The 24,873-nt window shown below is 37.7% G+C and overlaps 1 protein-coding gene and 1 long non-coding RNA gene across 6 annotated transcripts in view; both read right to left on the bottom strand.

Moving 5' to 3' along the window:
* znf618 (zinc finger protein 618) overlaps nucleotides 1-8,529 on the bottom strand; it is a 33,128-nt gene extending 24,599 nt beyond the window's left edge. For 2 of the 3 annotated variants that reach the window (XM_056403247.1, XM_056403248.1), the window contains exon 1: nucleotides 7,830-8,528. The gene's annotated coding sequence lies outside the window, so the exon portion shown is untranslated. Of the gene's footprint in view, nucleotides 1-7,829 lie in introns of all 3 variants that reach the window. The other variant, XM_056403249.1, reaches the window with a different exon arrangement.
* Nucleotides 8,530-19,981: 11,452 nt separating this feature from the next.
* Nucleotides 19,982-23,799, bottom strand: LOC130186800 (uncharacterized). Of its 3 annotated transcripts, none has more exons than XR_008830350.1 (4): nucleotides 23,675-23,795; nucleotides 21,700-21,776; nucleotides 21,110-21,247; nucleotides 19,982-20,176 (listed from the first exon to the last, which is right to left on the bottom strand). It is a non-coding gene; the product is annotated as an uncharacterized LOC130186800 (long non-coding RNA). The 3 variants fall into 3 exon arrangements; XR_008830351.1 differs by having other exon boundaries at nucleotides 21,126-21,247; XR_008830352.1 differs by lacking the exon at nucleotides 21,700-21,776 and having other exon boundaries at nucleotides 21,126-21,247; nucleotides 23,675-23,799.
* Between the last annotated feature and the right edge of the window lie 1,074 nt (nucleotides 23,800-24,873).

The following is a 24,873-nucleotide window of genomic DNA, read 5'->3' as shown; positions in this document are numbered from 1 at the left end:
AGAAATTAGATAACAAGCTGTGTTTATACTCACAGGTTGATTTCGATGAGACCTTGTTAAACATTTAAGACTGTTGAAAAGAATAAATACTGTTTTGAAAAGAGTAAGAGCTATAGATCTTTAAACTCTAAGGCTCAATCTCCCACACAGTTCTTTCTTCATTGGCATAAACCTACTCAAATTAAAGCTAAGACTTGGCACTTTGACATGATATCTTTTTTTTTTTTTTTTTTTCCAAATTCAATGTGCTGAAGCACAGAGCCTACAGAAAGTAAAATTACCACCTCGCGGTTGTATGCCTCCTGCAACCAGTCAAGTTGCAAATGCGGTCACAACCTCCCCTTCTGTTCCTGAGTTACAGTATTGAATAATGGCAAAAATGTGTTTGTGAGGTCAAAGTGGCCTTGACCTCTGATGACCAAATTCTAATCAGTCCATCCTCGAGTCCAAGTGGACGTTTTTGCAGGATTTAATTAAATTCCCTGTAGGCATTCCTGATATATCGCATTCAAAAGAACGTCAGGTCACCTTGACCTTCACCTTTGACCTTTGACCACCAAAATCTAATCAGTTTATCTGAATGTATGAAGAAATTCCCTCAAGACGTTACGAGACACTGCTTTCACAAGAATGGGGCAGACAGACAGACAGACAGACAACCCAAAAATATAATGCCTTCAGCTATGGCTGTCGCTGGCACGGAAGCATAAAAATGTAAAACTTAAAATTGAAATTATCAAATAATCCACTTAACATTCAAAACTCAGTTCATCATTATGAAATTTTACTTATCACAATAGTAATTTATTGCAGGTCAGTTTTATTTTATTCGTTTGTTTTTTATTTCAAAATGTCTTTTTTCCAAAGTTGGTTTTTATGTCACATCTTTCTTTTAATTGACAAATAGGACTGAACCAGTCACGTGATCGGCTCTCTTCTCTATCGAACCCAAGTAACAATCACATATGATTAAATGTTTTGTACATTCATTTAAGATATAACACTCTGGGTCTCCATAATGGATGTGTTCCTGTACCAGAACAGTTAGGATAATATTTAATCTATCTAAAGCTAAAATTGTGATATGTGTTGTGATTAATGCAGTTATCACACTAGAAAGAAAAGTGCATTGCTACAATACGGAAAGTTTAACCTCGTTTTGAATGCAAGAATTCACAGAGAAATCTTTTGGATCAGCAAAGTTAAGTCGCCCATTTATTGTCTACGCAGCAGTGCCAAATTTTACATCTCAGTGGCATCACAAATTAAATAGTCAGCTCAACATTTTTTAGCTTTAGGAGTGAACAGTCATATGGAACAAGTGAATTCATGAAATGGTTGGCATTCCCCTTTAAGTGCCCTGTTCAACAACATCTCAATTGTTGCTGCTGAGGGCATTTTCATAAGATCAATTTTGGAGTTAAGGCAATAGAATGCTTCTAAATGTTTTGTTTCTAGGCAATCAGTGCTTAAACTGTACATGTACCTATCTCTGTTTTAATAAATGTCATTCAAGCACTGTATTACAGAACACACCTATAACAAAATCTAAGCTGTGCTGGTGTGTTTGTCTTTATAAATGTCTCTAGAAATTACTCCTTACAAGGCTTGTTGCAATGGGCAGTATCACCAGTGGTATACAGTTCACAACACTATACTGAACACTGAGCACTCATTCTGCCCTGTGAAAACAAAAGTGATATCCACAAAAATAAATAGCACCTGCAAATGAAAGGGATTCCATTTTAACATTTTCTGACTCATGGAGAAAGAGATGGTGTAATTACATTATAGCAGTGAATTTGTTAACCAAAATAAATATGACTGCTCCAGGATAGCAGTAGTTCGGGTTCAGCCTTGAGCCAGTTTTCTCTGCAGGCAAGTTTGCTCAATGTATACAGGGAATTTAAATTAGGCCCGTTTTTCATTTTTACTAGACTGACAAACTTAACGACTGGACTGTTTTTTTTTTTGTTTTGTTTTTTAACAAGCCTTTTTAAAAATAAATGGGTATGTTTTTACAACCTTTCTTCCTAATGAAAATGCTCTGCAAAATGTGTATTTCTGGGGAAATTTAACAGTGAGTCACGAAAAATACAGTAAAAGCCCAGCTTCTCTGTCTCAGTGCTTTTTTTACAAAACATAGCCTAAGGGAAGCGATTTCAAAGTCAACACCACTGGTATTTGGCGGTGTTCTGGCAGAACTTACACTGGCATGAAAATTTTCTACCGTGACAAGTCTAATCCCTCACACATACAAATAGCAATGTGTCATCATTGTTCTGTTATGTATGATAGAGTAAAGGCTGTCTGTCAGCTTAAATTCTAGTCAAAACAAATGAGGACAGCACAAATGTAGTGACTCAACTTTGATGCATTTATCATTTGTTTATAATTTATTAACACTAACGGAAATGCATTGATCATGTCACTATGGGATTGAAACAATTGAATAGAGTTCGTCAAGGCCGCTCAGTTAAGGTCATAGGCTTTATTAACACCAATACCAATCACAAATACAAACATCACTTGGACCAACTGATACAACAATCAGCGACTGGTTCCTTTTCTTAAATTGTTTTTTTCCACATTAAGTTCCAACATAAGAGGCCTAAATAAGTTAGTGTTACCATACCCACTATTCGAACATACTATCACATTCCTTTCTATTACATTGCATTCACTTGAGAGAAAAAAATCTGCTGTTTTTCTGAATTAACGAGATCATTATCTCAGAATTCTGAGATATGATGTTGTTAATAGACAAAAACAGGATTTTTCTTTTTTTTAACCTTTTTTCAGAATTCTGAGATAATGATCTGAATCGTTAATTCAGAAAAGCAGAGCAGTTTGTTTTTTGTTTTTTTAGAAAACTTTTCTCAGAACTCTTGAGATAATGATCTTGTTAAAACAGAGCATGTTTTTTTCCATAGATTCTATACTGTACTACTTTTTTTTTTTTTTTTTTTTTACACAATTGATTGCATCTCATTACCTGTGACACAAAGTAACTTAGTAGATTTACTATCACTAATAATCTCAGTGGCCCCAACAGCATCTGTTTGGGATCCCTGGCCATGTTTAAAGGATATAACCCCACTAAACTCCTCACATGGTTTCATTTGAATATTCGTTTGAGCCACAAAGAGGTAAGACGATCGGTTATTTCATAGACAAAAAATTAAAGAAAGGTCCAAAAAACTAAAACAGTTTTGTGAGGCAGAACTTTGTTTTTTCTTCTTTCCTCTCCCATTAATCATCTCATGACCCCACAGACTATCTGTTGACCCTTAGGAGGGCCCTGACCCCTCAGTTGCAAACCACCGGATACGCAATCATATCTTAATTATAAAAATAGATCCACCTCAACTTGCTAAAACAGTACAAGACATTTTGCATTAGTATTAACAATGTAATAATCTCACACACAATTTTTTAGAGTAAATTGAGAACTTTTTCTTCAGGAAAGGAAAAAATAATAGCTCCATAACTTGCTTATAACATGCTAATAAAGAATGCCAGAGCTCACTAAGTACTAGCAGCCTGCTGTGTAGCTGACAGGAGTCAGTCGGTGAACTGGAGTCCCACATGGACACACTCCCACAGTGGTCACCAGGGCCATCTTAAGCCTGTGTGGGGCTGGATAGGACCATAAGCTGCCAGCAAAAGCTCTGAACAGGAGCTCGAGCAGTGAAATCAATGTTGGAGTGACAATTCTTTGCTTGGCTATTTTATGAGTGTTTGTATATCCGCTGGTATCGACTGATTCTTGATTGATCGGAGTACGCCTACTGTGGGGGGAAAACAAATGCATCTCATTGCCTCCTTAAACACTTTAATCACTTTTGCCAACTGTAATCAAATGAAATAATGGCAGGGACACATGCATGCCATGAATTAGATCAACCCTTCGTCATCCATGTAACATTTCCTGTGTAACATTTTGAATGCATACCCCAACTACATGAAATGCCTGTTGTGGCCTGTTTTTCTTCTAATTAAAGTCAAAATGCAAAATTAGCCATCTGGCCTTCTGTTCTCTCATAGTCTGAGGCTTCTGATACACTGTAACCTACAGCACCATGGCAGAACGAAAATATGAACCAGATGCACATTCGCTTGATGTTCCTTACAAATAAAACATAACCTAAACCAACTAAAACAAAAGGCCAACAAAGGAGATAAACACTACAAAAAGACCAGGAAATACAGTTAAATTAAATCATCAAATGTTATTTGCATATCAAGGATCTATAGATAGTATCAGAGTAACAGGCATTAAAGTAAGCAGGCGTAGGTGGCATTGTGATTTATGTCAATGTATTAAACTAGTTTTCTCTTTGTGCTTTGACCCAGCTGTGTTTCAAAATGTCAATGCATGCATATTAACCACAATATATTATATCACTGTACTAAATTTATCTAGGGTTACAGAATAAGGAGGTTAGGCATACAAGGAAAACATCTCTAGGACGTACCTCTGTTCAGAATTCAGCGCTTAGTCGAGGTACTTAAAATAATTGGCCTATATTTGGGCAGTACTGTATCTGCCTTTGCACAATAATGAAGTAAATCAATCACTGTGCTCGGTTAAAGCAAAAAGGCGAATATCTTGTGCTTCTAAGTTAGAGGGATTTTCTTACTTTGAATTGTATCTTACTTTGCCAAAAATCACTGTGCTCTGCATGTTAAGTAGACTGGAATAGAGATTCCAAATATAAAATACAAATTTGTTTAAGGCTCATGAAAATGTTTCCACTCTGGAGGGATTAAAAATAGGAATCAGCTAAAATGGGGGATGGAGGGGGTCACTTCAATCACTGCTTTCACTGCATGTTTGTATTATCCAGAGCAGAGTCAGTGACTAGGAGCAAGGGTTGACAAAAAACCAGTTTCACACTAAATGTTTTGCCTGCTCTTCCCTGTTTCTTTAATCAAATGCACATTTTCCTGTCCTCTGTAATAAATGTCTTCCAAGATGGTGTATGACCAATGATTTCAAAAAGCAATAATGCAGAGAAATGGATAAACCCCCCGCCCACCCCCCCCCCACTCCCCCCCAACACACACACAGGATGCTCTGGAAAAAGAAACTGTGTCGTCTAGTAAAATTCCATCAGCATACACTCAAAAACCGCCATAAAAACCTTTTCAATCTATATGTTAATGCCGCGAATTAAAATTTAATAACATGAGATATTGAAAAGCAGACGAATTATACAAAAATAAATCCTGAAAGATCAGGCCCCTAAAATTAGAAATTCAGGGCGGCATCCGGTCTGCTGCTAAACCCTTGTAGGCTGGCAGATTAAATTTTTGATGAAAATCAAAATTACACTGCACACTGACGCAGGCGCAGCAAACCTGGCACTATTGTGATTTATGGATTCATTAAACCCGCGGGAGTTTCACCCCTCCCCTTTTCACTCAAAGAAATGAGATTTGCTTTGCTGAAAATTTGTATTTTCAGAAAAGCTATTCAGGCTCTGCTCTACCTTCAGAAAATGGTCAAGGAAAAAAAGAAGCTTCTGTGTACATAACCACTGCACGTAAACAGGCCTAATTTTCATTGCTGCAGCAATTGAACGTCCTTATGCATTATTCATGAAACCAATAAGGTTCATTTTTACAAAGGAAGAGGCAGGAAAAATATGTGCAGAATGCACAGAATTTTTTTAATGCAGCAGCCCCAACCCCTGAAAAGCCTTTCCCTAGAGACTAATTTAAGTGAAGCCATTTTCAGACATTTTCAACATGCCATTAAGAAAATAACAGAACATAAAACCTTCACCATGTTTAAAAAGCATGTATGTTTCTTCAGACACATCTAAGCACAAATCAGTACAATCTGTAATTGTACATTAACAGAAAAGTATTGGCATGACATCAAAGACAGAAACTGTCTGTTAATAAGCCCTCACCCTATAAAGTAGAAAACAAAACCTCTTTACTAAGTTGATGACAATTACAGCAGCAACTATGTTTCAACCACTGTAACCCTCAGACTGTGATACAATCCCTCACCATCTTGTGTTTATCACAGCCTGGAGGAACAAGTTTCACCTCTCTATCCAAACTATTCGCTCCAAATATCCTCAGTGAAACAAAGCTTTTGTTCATGTACTGACAGACCAGCATTCCTCTTACCTTACTTAAAACGAGAACACTCCCAGAATACAGTTCACATTAACCAAATCAGGGTTTAAGGTGTTTTTCATTGCAACACTGCAGCATTATGCCTGAAAGCTTTATAACTTATTACTTGGTCCTTCAGGTATTCTGCATATAAACATTCCCATCACTAACACGGTAATCCAACCCTATTAAACTCATGACACTGGTTGCCTCTCTCCAGTTCTGTACTTTAACTGAAACTGCTGCATTTAGATAAGACTTTCCGACCAAAGGTCAGAATTTACACCCAGATTTTGCATACCAGCCATACAATTTCCACCGGCTCTTTGAATTCATAAAGATTTGAAGGTCAGCATTAAAATTACCCACAGCAAAATATGGCCTCCACAGTTTCCCTTACATTAAAATAAAAGCAAGCCATGCAAGATGGGAAACTGTTTGGCGTCTGCAGGATTAATATAAACATTAGAGGCACTGGTTGTGATTGTTTTTCCTGCCCTCAAATTATGCTGACTTGGTCTTTTATTCTTCCAGTCCTGTTCAGTTCACTTTGGATAGTTATTTTCCACTTACACATTTCCAATCTCTAGAAATAAAAGTCCAAATTGTTCCATGTTTACCAAGCAGTAAATTATATCTGTGTACACATCACAGCACACAAATACACATTCATACAAAAACAAACAAAGAGAAACAGTAAAATTACAGTTGATGTGGATGTTAGATTGAAGAGATACAGAATACATTTAACAGATATTAGTTCTCTCATCTTTTTTCTCCCATAGTAAAATGACATTACAAGATTACTGTTTTTTTAAAACATGTTTCAACCTTAAGCAAACCAACTGAAGGCTATAGTCATTATGAATAAAGCCACAGAAAGGGGGGGGGGGCAAAATTAACATGCACATTGCTTTGAATGCAGTTATTCTAAGGTCATTTTCTATTAATTTGCATGATAAGCACATGGTATAGTGGTTCAATTTTATTTCATTTACTGAATTCCCATAAACTGACATTCAATTCAATAAACAAGTCTCAAAACTAGTCTCATTACAATTTTTTAATTTCTCAAAATGACCGCCTACAGGTGGCGCCAATGACACCTAGATTTAAAATCCTCTGTCTTCCTAAAAATAAAAGTCAAAACGTATTTTGACTAGACGACACTTTGGTGTTTTCTCTTGTCCGTCTATAATGACTAGCAAGCCGTCAAATAAGACCAAAAGTGGCGTTAGTCTTGTGTGACTCTCAGAGGAACAACTCCGGAGCTCTGCTCAAATTTGCAGGAAAATTCACAAAACATGGCTGCAGGAGGTTTTTGTGTTTCAGATTGTTCCTCCCCTCATCGTCCTTCATGTTGCCACTATCGCCTGGTCCCCTTGCTCTATAAGAATATACCCCGTGTTTCTTACCTAGGTGGTGGACAGCCGAACAAACTAGGTGCACAGACGACTAGTCAGCAGTTACACGGAAACTTCATTACGAAAATTCAGTCAAAAAACATCAACAGATTAGGTCTATTTCGGATGGCTTCAGAGCCTGCACCTGGTTTAGTGGCAGGCAATAGTGCAAAGAGACTGCCAGGTCTCGTTTATTACGTAGTGGGAACAGAAACTTAACATCCGCCACTGAAATTTCTCAAATTTAGGATTTCTAAATCAGAAAAAAGAAAACACAGCGGTTTGACATACCTCCAAAAACGATGCAGCTCATGCGAAACAGGCTCTCGCTCCAGAAATCTTCCCTCCCCGACCAGAGGTGACTGCACAACTGCTTCCCCAAAAAAATTGTGAATTAGTTATGAGAAATTCCAAATGTTAAAAATTTTTACTACGGCGTTTTTTTCCCCCGCGACACGCTACGTTACATTTTAGTAAAGAGTAATGGCGTAATAAATCATGGATTTGCCGAGGTTTTCTCAGTCCGTGCAGGCTCTCCGTTTCTGCCTTGCACACGGGGTTTGTGTTGCGGTTCCTCCTGTGGAAATTTTCGTCCGCCATATACAAGGGCAGATTCCGAAATTGCAGCGCCGGCCTGTGTATTAGCCTACATGAAAAAAAAAGAAAAGAAAAAGGAAAAAAGTCTGGGAAGAAGACAGAAAAAATAGGTTGGACGACCATGAAGTTTCACTGGGAAAAAAGAGACTGGAAATTACGCAGAGGAAAAAATTCTCATGTGAACTGAAAACATTATAATAGCAGACATTACTGCGGCTCCACACTTTAATCTATAAGAGTCAATGGGCTGTTTGATTCATGTAGTGGCTTCTGATTAGGTTAATGTTTAATCCCATTTTGTTCATGGACAATTTCTGTGTAAAGCCACCACTGCCTCCTTGTCAGATAAACGTTTATGTTTTGCTGATGTTTCCTGATGTTTTTTATTGTTAAATGGAAAGTTCCAACCCTCCATGAGTTGTTTGTTTCAAAACTGTTCAGCACTATTAGTTCGATGTACGCAATTAAACAAAAATGAAAACTATTCTTACAAGCTATTTCCAAAAAAGAAGAGTGGCAATTAATTCACTAAATCCACTGATGTTGGTGCTGTTGCCTCCAGCAGTCTCCACAGTTTGTGTTAATGTTACTTGTTAAGAGCATGTTTTGGTTGGCCAACAAATTTTTATTTCAAAACCCCACTCAGAATTAACAATCTTTTTTTTTCTTTTAAAATACTTCAGGTTTTGTTTCTAGACACAAAAACATATTTAAAGAACTATATTTTGGCTTGTCAACTAATAATAATAAGTATTTGACATGAATTCAATGTACATGTATAGGCTGTAAGTGAGAAGGTTGACTTACTTTGACTAAATGATATAAATGCAGTACAATAAAAATAACAAAAATAATGTGAAGATTAAGTGTGTCCTATTGTTATTATATTATATGTATTATAACATCTCTGATGCAATAAAGCAATATTTTCAATGAGGAGGAACAGTATTAGCCAGCAGTAATGCACTAAATACTGAGAATGTTAAGGCTATTTTGTGCTTTTTCAAGCCTTTTATTCTCTACAATATTCTCATTTATTCAGTGGTGAGGATAAGGTGGACCACAGCTAAGCGGTACTGATTGTCTTTGCCTTCTTCATTCAGAGTGTCAAATTGTCCCATTAGGAACCTCTGAAAACCTCTGCATACTTCTCATGAGGGACATTAATGCATTTGAAGAATTAATAGATTAATTAATGACCAAATTCATTATTTAATAAATCATCAAATTAGCCAGCAAATCAATTAATTAATTAATCAATTTAGATCGTTCATTAATTAGTAATTATAGGTTTGATGTATCAGAACATACAGTCCAATAAATTAAAATCCAGAGTGATTGACACTTTTAAACTGAAAAAAGAGAAATAAAGCTTCAAATGTGAAATTCATTAATTCAGTATTATTTCATCACCTGCTGTCCACCCAGGATTTACTTTCTGTCAATAACACTTATTTACAATCTGAAGTGTTCACTCCCCCAGGACGTTTCATTAGGACGAGTCATTGTATTGACTGGTTTTAAATCAGAGGGACTGTACGAGTCAAAAACAAAACTAAAAGTGAATCTAAAAAAAACAAAAGGAAAAATGAATGTAAAAAGCAGAAGTAAATATGAAAGTTAAAAAAAGCAAATCTTTAAAAAAGCAATCTAAAGTTAGTTATTAAAAAGTAGCAACCAAGGGAAGGATACAAGACAATTTCCAAGGCATCAAATATCCCTTAGAGCACAGGTCAAACAAAAATATGGCATAGCTACATAGCTATGCCTCCTTAAAATTGAGTATCCCTAAAAGAAGGGTCCTAAGGGAGGTCACCAGGATATCTATGGCAACTCTGAAAGGGCTGCAGATGTCTGGGTGCTTCATCAGTTACTTCATGTGGCAAAGACAAAGTCACATAACAGTCATGATATCAGTGACATTTGGGATGATGTTTTTCATTGGTACACCTGAGTAAAAATGGAAGAATCGGATCAGAGATATGTTTTTGGAGCATCATAGTAAACACTCTGCACATCAGCAGAAACAGCATCCCTGCCATGAATCCCAGCGGAGGCAGCATCATGCTGATGCTTCTCTGCAGTAGGCCCTGGAGGGCTGGTGAGGGTAGGGGGTCAAATGACTGCAGCAAAATATAGAGGAATTCTGGAGGAAAACTTGCTGTGTTCTGCAAGAGAACTGCAACTTGGGAGAAGAGTCCAGAGCTCATCCAATCAAGAATTTGTGCTAGGTGACTCATGTCCCATGTGCAACTATGCAGAGCTTCAGCAGTTTTACAAAAAATAATGGGGAAAAAACAAAAGTTTGTCCAGAATGAAAAAGTGATTCAGACCAACCAGACGAAGGCCGTCAATGCTCAAAAAGATACCTCTGCTTAACATTGACTTGAATGGGTGTAAACATCTATGCAATCATGTTATATTGGTACTAATTTACACTAAATTTATACTACTATCAATTTGTAGATTTTCACCTATGTCAAAAACTCCAATTACATTAACTGATTTGATGACTTATTATTGTAAAACCAAACAGGAATAGGATGAATCCTTTTTATAGGCACTATGTCCATTATTTAAATTCATTTCCCTTTCCTCATGAGTTTAGCATGATTTAGTTTTTACCTTTAATATCAAATGAAGCTAGGCTGTTTTTCTTTTTTTTTCCTCAATATGCAGATTATTGCCCTCAAATACAGTCTGGTATAAAGATATGATATGGGCTGGATTCAAACCCCTGCAGTCAACACTCAGCTTTGACATGTGGTACACGCTCTACCTTGTGAGCTACCGGGGAAACACAAATCAGTTTAATCTACATATATTTCAGAAATGCTTTCCTCTCGTTATCAGGATGGAATTATTTTTGGCAGTAATACTGCATTGTTTTGTACGCTATTTCTATCACAGCTGTAATTAGTAACTGGTGGTGGTGTGATTTAGTGCATCAGTTATATACAGTGAAATATTTATGATCTATGCCTTGAATTAAACCCTGCAAGAACCCTATTAATGCTCTGTCTCTCTTGCTCTCTTGTGCTGCATTTATTTTCTCTGTCCAGCAGAGAGCACCAGCATACCAATGAATAGTCACTTCCATTGCTCCTATTCCGTGGCCAGTCACTATAGTACATCTGTACATTAATACCTGCTCCCTTTTTGCTCTGTCTCCCTCTGCTGTTAATGCTTTGCAAAGTTCTGACCCGTCTCATCTCATCAGTTTCAGATATATTGCCTCTGAAGTCTGTTCTTTTGCCTTCCCTTGGGTAGCATGTTTTCTGTGGCCCCCGAGTTCAGGCATTTCATCATCCATTCAGGAAGGTTCATCATCCATTCTCAGAGCACTGTGGTGATTTTTAGCTGGCGCTGTTATGATAAACAGCATAATGGTGACAGCAACAGCAAATGGTTCCATGATATTGCAGCTAATGGAGCTTTTTATGCTGACCATTAAATGCTTTATAGAACAGGAACAAAATCAAAGTCAAGCAAAATCAGGTAGCTAGTGGAAGTGATTAAGAAGTAGAATGATATGGTCAAATTTTTTTGGTCCAAGTCAAGATGTAGGTTGCAGCTTTCTGAATTACCTAAAAAAAAAAGTTTAAATGGCTTTTACAGAAAAACTTCACAGCGGCCATGGATAAGTGTTTCCAGGTCTGAATGGGAAAGAAAGTATTGAATATTTGCATATTGCTGAGATGATTGAAGGCTCTTTTGGTAATGCTGCTGACAGATGAGCAAAAATTTAGGTTAAAGTTAGGATTAATTATAGCTCCCAGGATTCTTTGTTTGTGGATGGGAAATGCGTGAAGGCAATGGTGACAGCCTGATCCCTCACAAGTTGTGTCCAAGACAGATGAGTATCAAATCACTCGTTGTTGTTACAAGACGTTTTCTACTTATTCCACAGTGATGACGTCAAAGGCACTCAATTCTGTGGTCTTATGTTCAGCTGAGACAAGAGTCAAAGAGTGAAGGATTGTTCATGAGGAACAGTTAGAAATTATTCACAGCATCCATTGACTAATGGGAACAACACTGCTGCTGAAACATTTGGCAGCTCAGAATTTTGGGATGAAACCTATTGTATCAACCGTAGTGTCCTTAATATAATAAAACACACTATCTTTTCTCTATAATTTTTCACAGCTCAAGGTTGGCCTGACCTCCTCTCAGCCTACTTTTTGAAAAATATTCCTTCAACTGGCAGAAGGACCAACAGGTGAGAAAGGCTGACAACAAGGATGCTATTTTTTTCTTCAGTGACCTACTTGGGCTCGAGTGCCGCCAGACCTTTGCTGCATGCTCAAGAGCTCGGCATAAATTAGTAGATAGTTCCCACCAAGCCGATGCCACTAAAATCTAGGTCTTCCAAAATTTGACAAAAATAACATGCATAAAGAGAACAACAACATACAGATGCACTTTTGTGCCATGGGGGGAAAAAAATGCAGAAATACTGAGAGCTAAAGAATACGTTAACAAGTTACTGTGTGTCTGAAGTTGACTGTATTTACAGTACCTTTGTATGCCATAATCATTACAGTTCCATGAACAAAAATTTTACAAAGAAGGAAAACTTACATTTGAATCATATGCAGGCATATGTTACAGTATAGTCTTTTTATCTCAACATGTCTAAAGCTAGAATTACTTTAGCTCTGCATGACTTTTAAAGCAAGACCGTCACTCAGTCTTCGTCACTCTTACAAATTAAAAGTTGACTTCATAAGCAATAAAATGCACCCTTGTTTAATTCAGTACACTCAGGAGTTTTGCTACCACACCTTGCTGTTTATGGAATAAATGTTGTCATTACCTTTATCTGTAATTGGTTGCAACAGATCTTTTTCACAGCAGTCATTTCGTCATGGTGGGAAAAGCACAGGTGTTACTAATAACATTAACGATCACTGTATTTGATTCAAGTGTCCCAGTAACCCATGACAACAGAACTGTTAGCCAGCGTGCACATCATTAGGACCCTGAAACAGATGCAGCTAAATGGAATTAAACCATAATTTCTTTTTTATTATTTACACCTATGTTTTTCTCGCGGTGAAAAAATGTCAAAATGTCTTTGATGAAAAATAAAAAGTTCCTGTAAAATACTCTTTGCATGGCAATATGTAACAAAGGACAACAAGTTGTTTTCTAAAATCACAGCCTTGGAATGGAAATACTGTATGAAAACACAGAAACCTGTTGTTATTAGGCTGTGTTGACATCCATGTGCAAATACAGCGAATGGCCTCATTTAAGATATAGCACCGAATGACGACAGTGTTGGTTTAAACAAAACAATTATATACAGAATGATAGAATCTGTGACCAATGTCTGTGGTCAGTTAAAATATCAAGTACCTCAGTGTAACCAGAGCAAAAGTTTATCCTTCACCTGAAATGTATTGTTGGTTGAAGAAAACAGTAGTTGTTGGCTGACCACAGACAAGCAAAAGCAGGTAGGAATCCCGGCTGTTGTTCTTACGTTGCCACTGGTAATTGTAGGTTTTTGTCAAAGGCTGATCAAATCCATGTGCAGTGTGTTGTTTAGGATCAGGGAACCTGTTCAATTCTAACGCTGACCTCAAGGCACAAATAGAATATTTTTGTTTTTCCACAGTGACTGATTTAAAAACAGGGGTAAACTTTAGGTTTCACATATTTAAAGGTGTTTAGATGTTTGGGATAATAAGCTTGTTTACCGTCTTAACCCAACATATATTTCACTTAACTGTTTTCCAATATGCAGACATAGTTTTTAAGATGAGAAAAAGAAAAGAAAAGAAAAGAAAAGAACACCTTTTAGTGTACAGTGCAGCTCCAAAGTTGCCTTGTATAGACATTGCATCATGTTCACAGGTCATCACACAGGTCACGTAACAATTCTTTGTTAAATGACTTGCATACATGCAAAAATATCAATGAATATTGAAGAAGTGTGGCCTGCTTATATGACCTTAAATTTGACACATGATTTTTAATAGCACGGCACCTCTAGAGATATAGCCTACTGTTTCATTGCTATTTGAAAATAGCAAACGTATGCTAATTCTTGATTGTGAGATTAAATGTGTTGGTTAGAAGAAATCTGTCTACAGGTAAAAGGTAAAATAAAGTATAAGGCTATATGGAAATAAACTTCACACACTCTCTTACCTGTATGCTGGATACTTTCTACTTGCAATTGCGACTTTTTACATGAGTATGCTAGTTTCACCTTCTATCGAATTATACCCTTCTCATTTAAGTAACACACAAATCTAAATACAACTTCATTTGTAAAACAAAATTGTGCTTCTATGTTTAAACATGCATAAAAGAAAATAACTTTTAACCTGTTTTACCACAGCAATAACAGATTCCATGATAGCATAATTAGCACTTTGCCTATTTTAAGACGAATTGTCACGTTCTTTTCGACCTCAGCCTGCAGGTAATCAGAGGCTCCTGGCTGTTTTGGTCCTCACATGAATGCAAACCATGACAAGAGCACATTACAAAAAAAAAAAGTCCATAATAGCTTTAACGCCAACTCTACACTTACATTGTGAGCTACTGATTAGGAAAGGAGAAGTGAGTAATATAATTATCGTGATGACAGGGTAGTATGAACTGACTAAACCTCCTATACTTTCATATGCAGCAGAAAGGTTGAAGAAGAAACTAAGAATAAAACATACAATGATTATACAGTAAACTTCTGCTGCCCACAATGACAAAATGTGTCTGATTACAGCAGTGCCCTTTCCAAAACTAATTATAGTCATCCACTTTCTGTACTTGGATGGGGATTTTATGTTTGGTCACTGTAGGCTACTGTCAAGGCCACAACCTAAAATCATCATCAAGGAACTGAAAATATAAAAGAGGATGCGTGCAATGTATTTATATTTTGTCATTGAACTTGGCTCTGCCCAAAGTGGAAATCATCAAAGCGAGCATTTTAACAAGGCATCCAAGTGACTTTTGTGAAATTAGTAAGTAACTAAATAATTACAACTTAGTGTATTCATAATAACTATGTTTGAATTAGCTATGCAATTATAAACACTTGAGTGTTTACCCTGCCAGTGAAAGCCACACACGCTTTGAATTCATGAGAATGATGTCACGCAACTCAACAAACTAAAGCGATAAACCTTGTGTTTGAAAGTCAAGAGGGTTTCAAGAATGTCTGAAGCAAATTTCATAACCATCTACCCAGTAGCTACATCGAGGCATTTCCCCCAAAACCACAAATGTCAATCTCATGACAGTGCTACAGGAAAAGTCAGGAAATCACCAAAGACATTAGGATATGGTCTGAAAACCATGAATGTCTTCCATTCATGTCTCATGGCATCCATCCAATAAGTTTTTTTTTTTAGATAATTCAGTCTGGACTAAAATAGCAGACTGACCAATAGTGGCTTAACAATAGGAGCAAGGAGCACTGTTTACTTAAATTTGTATGATACCACTTCCTGTTAGTCACAAGAAAAGGTTAAAAGCTCATTCCAGTCGTGTCCCCTCCAATTAGAGCAAAACAGCCTCTTTCCAAGTATTCATTTATCTTGTTTTATAGATTTTCTTTTGGAAATTATTATTCGTGCAATAGCTTGGTGTGTTTGCTCTGATGCATGATTTCCTTTTAGGAATTACCTTAAATTTACATTTCATACTTCATCTTCTTCTCTTTCATGTCCCGTCTTTACAGTGTTTTTTTTTTTTTTTTTAACTCTTCTTCAGTTACTGCGAGCGAGAGACGAGCTGGGGGTCCATCAGTCTTATCAGATGGCCATATCACAGCGAGGAATATAATACAATGAAGAAGTTGGACTGTTTGAAGAAGTTTTGATGAGTTGTGAAGTGTTGTTTTATCTACATTTTGTGTTTGTGTTATAAAAGATCATCATCACATCGTCACTTACAAAGCCTGTCTACCCTCCTTCTCTCTGCATACTTGCTCTTTGCCAGTAGAGCTTTATTTAAGAATAATTTTCAAAAATGTATCGAAGCATTTCCTGTTTTGTTTTCCATTATCAACCATTATTGGTCATATTTTGTTTTGTATGCCATTTCTGTACCATCATACAATACTTTTTGCTACACTTGATGGTACCCTATCACTAAAATAGTTCCAGTACTCAACTATGAGTTCAAAATTACAAACATGAAGACGGGTGGTCCTGTTCCATCCTTTATCTGTCTTTTTCTCCTCTGCCCTCTGTGTCACAGTCATCCTTTGGCCACCTGGCTGTCCTCCAGAACCCATTCATCTTGACAACAAACCCCATTTTCTTGCCCCTTAAGTGACACATTTGATCACCACTACACCGAATGAAGAGGTTTTCACTGACGTGGTAATAAGACTGAGACAAAATACAAACAACTAAAAATAAAATTACAGTGCTAAAAATATCACATATGCTGATGTACAGCACATGATACTCCCCACAGCTGTAACACCGCAATTTCTCCATTCCACATTGCTGAGTTCATTACCGGCTAAATGAAGAATGAGTACTGATAGATAAATTGAGTTTAGTTTTATTGAAAACAGCGACAATGACCTAAATGCAACATCTGTCATAACTTGCTTGAGAACAAAACCAGAAAGCTGGCCAAGTTAGAGCGACAGATTACAAAGCTCCCCAAGTATGAAGGAAAACAAAAAGAGTTTTCCATCTGCAGAGGGAGGAATACACTTTCCAAAAGTTACAGATGGTGACAAAATTTTGAAAAAAAGCAGATGGCTTGTTATCAAGTTGAGGAGAAAGACGACGGTACAATAAATGACCCCTCTGGTTGTATAATATAAAACACTTCAGTGGCATCAAGAAGTAGAACCAGCAGAGAGGTAAAGATCTTCTCTGTAGGTGTTACAATCCTGCTTGGGGAGGCTTCTACCCTGGGAGGGGATCAGGGGCCCCTAAATGTGACACAATGAATAGTCAGCGTCTTGTCCTAATCGGTTCAACATCAACTTAACAGAGAACACAGTCAGTGATTGTTTTTGGCAATCTGGAAGACTTCAGAAGTTTGGCACCATATGGTGCTCTGATCGTCTCAAAGCCGACCTTTGGCCTGACCCAGAGCTGAGGTTGTGACCACTGACAAGAGACAGGCTGTCTGACCTCCAACCACGCAGACGGTGTGGTGACAGCTGATGACACACACAATGCTCACTAGTTCTTCTGAAGAAATAGAAACTCCATACATTACAAAACACAAAATAAACCACTTTGCCTGTTGTGGTTAATTGTTGCTAAACAGCTGTATGTCGATATGCATTAGTTTGTCACACATACAGAAGATTACTTTACACTGTTAATTTAGAAAAATGGTTTATTTGCATATAACTCATAAGAAGTTTGTTCTATTTACATGGCTAAAATTGCATTGCGGTAGCTTAATGCTACATTGATAGACAATGTAGCTATCCAGAGGATATGAAACTTAAATTCATTTATGAGTATAAATATGAAAAATGGCATCTACTTGGGTTGAGATGATATTGGGAAAGGTTTACAAAGCAGTTTCCTTAAGATATCCAAAGGTGGCAAAGATATCTATGAAACATTAAAAGTGTCCAGGCTGAATACATCAATCTGATGCTCTCTCTTTGTTTGCTCCAGTCAGGTGAGGGGAGGGCAGCTGCCCCAACTGCAAGAGTGTCAGGCAGAAGATGGTAAGACACATCAGGACATCAGCTGCATGTTAAATGCAAACAATTGTAGCCTCATCTATCATGAAAAGAGATTCAATGAAATTACATCCAAGGGCAGCAGCAATGTCATGGTTGGTCGTGGTTGGTCAGGGGTTTCTTGAGGCCATCGCCGTCAAGTAAAGCGTCAAGTTTCAGTTTCTAATCAAATGAAAGGAAGTTATGTAACTGTAACAGTATACATTTGGGTCAAGAGGAACCCCAAACACAAATCACTCAACTAATAAATTAGGAAAGCAAGACTTTTTATCATAAATTACATGTATCCATTAGGAATGTGCCCCTTTTCAAGTTAAATATGGATATATGGGTGTGTGTGTGTGTTGGCTTGACCTGAGCACTGACATCATATAAATGAGCAGTCTATAAATGGAACCTCATTAGCGGGCTGTTATAATAGAGGCAGGGCATCTCAAGGACCCTGGGGGCTTTAAATTCTGCCAGTGATGCAACATTTGGAGACATGTTCTTGACTCTTGTCAAAAAAGAGTTCATGTCTGAGTGTTTGTCTGCTCTCGCCTTGAAAACATTAAATGTTAAGGTGTCACTGCTGTAGCTTAGTATTCTGAAGCTAAATTTGAAAAAAAAAAAATATATATATTTAGTTGCAGAATTTGGCTGCAGAATATTTTAAAAATCCAACTCCAAATCACTGATATGGCAAACTTGTGTCAAAACTGTTGTGCATTTACATATTATCAAGAATATACTGTACAGAGCAACATTTGCATTAATGTGGAGTCGTGTTTCCACCAGATGAATGTAAGTCCAATGTTCAATCTCCATTTAGTGCTGTTTTGCTCTCCAATAAACTTGAGAAAAACATTTGGCTCTTAAGCTGCTAAATGCCAGCTTTGTCTGGCTGTCGTTTGGTGTTGTTTTGGTAGCCTGCAGTGGGTTTATCACAGCTTTTTTCACCAAAAACAGCAACCCTGTCTGCTAGAAATTAAGTTTAGGCTATCACAAAACTGCAAAAGCAAATACGTTTTGTAGGACACATAATCGCTGGCTGGATTATGTTCAGAGGAAATGTTTTAGTTTTTTTGTTGTTTTGAAGGAATGCACTACATTTGTTAACAGCAGCAGTCACCAGGAAGTGGTTTGGTTTGGATTGGCGAGCATGCAAAGCACGACTGCCACACCACAGACCTGGGCCCGTATCCAGGGCCCTAGCGCTTTGGTTAAGGTTAGAGAAAACTCATGGCTTTGGTTAAAAGTAAATAAACATAATGTTAGAAGCCATTGTTAACCCTTCAACCCAAACCCTCAAAGAAGATCATAATCTTACCCAAACTTAAACCAAGTACTAGAAGTGCCTAAACGGAAGAAGTTTGCCTAGAAGAAATTGCAAATTAATTAAATTTGTATGACAAAGCAGTTGAAGTCGTATGAGGAGATGGGGGGGAAAAAAAAAAAAAAAAAAAAAAAAAAAAAGGATGAAGAACAGTAGTAAAAGCACACAGTAAACAGAATTCCACCAGGGGAGACTGCAGCTAGCTTGCTGGTTTGGCTCGCTGTCGGTGATATAATAGTCATCTGACTGATAACAAAATATTGAGACAAAAATAATCCTCTATGGCAATATTATTGTAACCCGTTCTTTTGTAAATAAATGAGTTGCAACATGATGACTTCATTAATTATTCCTAAATTGTTTGATTATGGGGTCAGTTATTGACCAATGTATGTAAACTTGCCACCATAGCAACAGTGGTTACATAACCTTAAAACAGGGGTGTCCAAACTTTTTGCAAAGAGGGCCAGATTTGGTAAGGTGAAAATGTGTGGGGGCCGACCATTCAGCCTGACATTCTTTGAACCATTAACATTAAATACAAATGAACTATTTTATGAAATTTTTATTGCAAATGGCATACTTCATTTTCAAGTTTTTGCCAAAATCTCTCTGCCTTTCATATTTGAAGACCACATAAAATGAAGAAAAAGCCTGTCTGGAAAAAAACTTTTGGGAAGATGAAACATATCTAGGTTCATTTGAAAAATTACATATTATTCACCATTAAATGCTCACTGTAAACTTCTAAATTCAAAACAGTGGTCCGGGCATATTCAAAACTGTGGTTTTGATCATCACAAAAAAAAAAAAAAAAAAAAAAAAAAATCAATTCACTGAGATTTTAGAATTTATTCACATCAGAGGACTAAACACATATCTTGCCTGCACTAATTTGAAGGGTGATACTGAGATTTCGACTGCAGTATGTAGTCCAGGTCTGGCTCAAAAACAGTGGTTTTGATGCGCAAGACGTCACGCAAGTGAGAGTCACTTAGGGCAAGGTGTGGTTCTGGCCCGAGGTGGATGCTGCCATCCCTATAAAAAGACAAAAGGAAAAATAAGGACATAAGCAGCTCCTCTTTTGACTATGAAATGTTTTTGAAGCATTCTAAGGACTTAAGATAAAAGATGTATCAATCATCCATTTAAACTTCATTTACCATATACTGTTATAAAAACAAGAATTTATGACTAAATCTGAATAAATGATACATGTACATGTGAAGAACACACACAAAAACACTGAAAGAGGAAGAGCTTCTGTCTATGTACACATGCAAAGCACAAAACTGTAAAATGTGGTGCTCAAAATTCCTGCAAGCGTACTATGAAATTTTTTTGAAGCATTTGTAAAAAGGACTTCAGAACATAAAAGATCAATCATCTGATCTGTCAAAAAGTGGTATTACAACACAGGACAGGTCATTTCAGTCGATAACTGAAATACAACAGATGGAGATCATGACATCACTGCGTCTCCTTCACACACTGCTGATAGTGTTGATTCATTTTTTGAACATTTTAAACTAAAGTCCTGGCCACATCTTATATTGCACCTTTACAGCACAACCACCAACACTGACATTTAAAACTAAAGATACATGTATTTTGCCAACACTTAAGTTAAAACTAAGACATTGAGCTTAACTGATATTGACACATTCGATTCATACAAAACATTTTGATTTGCTTTGACAGTATATAAATCTATGCTTGGAATATAAAATACAATCATGCTTTACCTTATACTTACATTCAATTTGTAACTTACGAACATTTGTATTTGCCCATTTTGCATTCAGGCCAGTAGATGTTGCACTGTTCACATGAAGCATCAAGATATAAACCCTTTGTGGAACCACTTTCCTGGGAAAGAAAAACCTCAGACGCTGTGGGACTCACATCCAGTACCAGGCAGTTGATTTCTGCAAGCAAAGAAGACATAACAGCCCGGGAAATTTTACTCACCGAGTATTTCACTTACTGATCATGGACTGCTCACAGAGCCAGGTTTCAGTTGCAGCCATGTTGGTTTCCATATACAAAGAAATCATGGTGTATTGTCCCCCCAGTCACCATATGTTGGCAGTCTTTGTTACGACACAGCTAGGGGGAAAAGGGAAACGACATAAAACCAGGTGTTATTCGTAAATCAAATTTATTGCATAACCCAGATGTTAAATAAGGAAACAAAAATACAAACAAGGTGAGAGGATAACTAAAGCAGGGGAACAGAAGCCAAAAAAAGAGCCCAACTGTGCGATTTTAACCAACCCCAAAACACAAGCAGCACCCCTGTTCCTAATGTGTCCAACAGTCTTTTTCTAAGGGTGTGATGCACAATCACAATTTTAAAACTAACCCAGTCCCCAACAATCACTACCAGCATCTCAAACCAAATCACAAATTACACACACGTTGACAAAGGCGGTAAAGAGGCGCGCTGCCTATCAGGTCAGCCGCCACTAATGATGTGCTGGCCGGGTTCTTAAGCTCTTTTCCTCTGAATGCTTGAACGACTACAGCTGTGGTGAGAACTCGCAGGATCATTGTCGCACCAATAGGAGAAGCCGGCCGTGGAGTTGGAGGCTCCTCCTCTCTGCTTCGACCAATCCCGTCACGGAGTCCGCGCAGCCTGATTAGCATACAGACAAAACACACTGTAAGAAGCAGGTGATTGCGCTGCGCTCATTTGAACATGTTTTTAGGTCGTGCAGAAAGTCTAACAAGAAAGAGCTGAACTGATGACACAATTACGGATGATTGCCCCGGTAGAGCATAACAATAAAAGTATTCGAAAATTACTGGAGAAATTTTGAATGCGCTTGGTGCGTGTACTTCACTCTTCACGTTTCAACCTTTACAAAGGACGTTACTTTCAGTTTCATTCACGTCGTAGAGACTCAACTTGACACTGGCCTCAGTCACTGCAGGTGTCCTTCAAAAAGCCTTTTGGAGCTGTCACAACTGGCCAAAATAACCTCACAGATTGTTTCAAACCCAGATTTGTCCCCACAACCATAGCAAGACATGTATGCACACATGTACATGTCCTAACAGAAGTTGATCTGCAATAAAGCTATACCACTATATCCCCATATAGACTAGAATAGCTTCTAAGAACCTTTATGATATACCTTACCTGTTACCTTTTTGAGACTTATTTTGAAAGCAATATGTGAGGCTACATGGGAAAGTGGTCTCAGACTTTTGGCCACCACTGTATATAAACTAACCCTATACTGAGATGTGTTCCTAATTTTTTGTCCATCCCATTTATAGGAATTAGACTTGACCAACTATTAGGAACACTTCTCAGTACACTTAAACATTACCACAATTACAGCCTCCACACTGACCATTAAAATAAACCAACACTTTTCAAACAGATTCAGCAAATACTGAACATTATAATTCTCATGAAGGAGGATTTACTGAAAGGCCTGTTCCATTATACTGCATTAGTTTCATCCAGGTTCACCTAATACATATATATGAATTCAAATTAATAATAAAAATCAAGGAGACTTACAAGCTAAAACAAACCAGCCCTTTATTTAATGTTTACCCAATATACAGCAACGCTTAATAAAATGCATTCCTTTGAACAGAATGGTAATGGGGTTAATGGGGCAGAAATAAGTGACAGCAGATTGTCTTAAAAGGTCCACTAGAACAATAGAAACTTGTGCATCATAGGTGTATCCACGTACTTTTTAAAAATGTTTTTTAGTACGGAATACAATCAGGAACTTAAGAGCAGGCAAAAATCCTGTATTTTCATTTATTTATATATTTTCTAACCAAGAATCTTAAAGAGGAGTTGTAGAAGTTGCTTCATCTCTCCAGTGTCTGAGTGGTTGGCCTCTATCTGTGCATAGGTAAGCTCTATCTCTGAGGGATGGCATGGCTTGAACCATGTCCGGCTCAGGCTGTGCTTCTGTACAGTATGCTGCTGCAGATACTGTATGTGCTTTCAAGCCCTGGAACAGCTTTCTGTGCTTTCTCAGAAGTCAACGAAAATTACAGTTCTAGGGTGGTAGTCGCCTTATCCATCCCTCTCTTTCTGTACCGCTTTTGTGGCTTCTTAACCTTGTTATAGCTACAGTAGGTCGTGTATGTATGTACTTGCTTGACCATCCACATTCTACTGAGAGCTGTATGTGGCTCTTTGAAGCTGCTGCTCTGTCAAGAGCCTTTTCCATTTTCCATATTTGTCACCTACTCAGGATCCTCTTGTGCAGCTTGGCTCTGTCTCCATTGTCCTCAATGTAACACGACAAGCAACTAAAGATAAATGTAGCCAGAGGGAGACTTGAAAAAAATGGCTTAATTAATCTTAATTTATAAGTAGGTGGAGGACATTTTACAGTGCTAGCTCTGAGAAAAAAACCTGGGCTCTTTCTGTACTTGCATTTTGCTTCATTCCACTTACAAAATTTGTCTTATGACTTCTTTGATTCTCTCATCATCTGACCCAACTGCTGCTATTTTGAGCACGCTCTCCCTCTTGCTCTCTTTTCTGAGTATTACCTTTACATTGTCCTCTGTCCTCTTCAATGTCGCTCACATCTTTATTTCCAGTTTCCTTTTTAATCTAATCATTGCCCCCCCCCAAAAAAAAATTCCACTTCCCTCCCCCTCTATTCCTCTGTCTGTCTGTCTGTGTGTCTGTCTCGCTTATGAATGAAGAGTTAGTGACTGAAATTGCGAATGGGACTCTGCAGCACTACACTGGGATGTTACAAAACACTGCAGCACTTGTTATTCACAGTGCTAGTGCTGCCCTACTTTCATCAGTAACTATTTGTGCACGTACACACACCTACACAGAATGGATTAATTCACAAATTTTCTGTTAATGATATTCCAAAGTGAGTGATTCACATACGTAGGTTTGTTAAAAGAACTGATTTGAGACTGTGGTAATGAGTCTATCTGTACTCATCTGTACACCGTGCCGTCTTTACGGCGGCCGCTGTTACTGCCGATTTTGGGAAGTTACATCACATAGTGACTTTGTGATGCTGACAACTTAGTTTCCAGCACTGAAAGCAGAGCTAAGGTCCATTTTCCCCGCAGTTTACTGCCTAAGGTGCGTGACTGGTCCTCTACCCTCTTTGAATGCAAACTGTTTGGGAGCAGCTCCACTAACTCCTGATTATCAATTTGCTGCTAACTGCATGTACCCACAGTAAGGACAAAGACTAAATGTGCACTTGATCCTGAACTGGCTTTGACGTTTGTTACCCCTGCATTTAGGATAAAGGTTTTATTTATGTGTAGAAAGAGTGGGTACACTAGTTGCACTCAGTCACGTACGTCACATGCGTTTTCATTCAAGTACATACTGTGGTGGTTTGGTGGTGGTTTATTTAGAAAAGCCTGGTCCTCACTCAAGATAACTTCTAGGCAGCTGATGTCTGACCTAGCGCATGTATAAGATGACACATCAGGCTCAAATGATCAAGCCAGATACAAAAAGCAATAATTTTTCTTCACAGTATAAGAGAATCTGAACTGTTACATAACAGATTGCAACAAACAGGGCTTTAGCTCATGTGTGTTTGTGTGGGTACTGCTGTCTAAATTTACTCCTCGTGAAAACTACAGTAATTGAAGTGAAAATGAAACCTTGTGAAGAAAATTATCCGTCAAGCACTCCAGTACACTTGAGCCTTTGTCATTCGTTTTATTTCTTTTCTGTACCTTCCTTCCTTTTTGGGGAGTGT

This window comes from Seriola aureovittata, chromosome 18 (assembly GCF_021018895.1).
Source record: "Seriola aureovittata isolate HTS-2021-v1 ecotype China chromosome 18, ASM2101889v1, whole genome shotgun sequence".
In the NCBI taxonomy this organism is placed as follows: domain Eukaryota; kingdom Metazoa; phylum Chordata; class Actinopteri; order Carangiformes; family Carangidae; genus Seriola; species Seriola aureovittata.
Note: the sequence above shows the minus strand (reverse complement) of the source record. Positions and strands in the feature narration are given on the sequence as shown.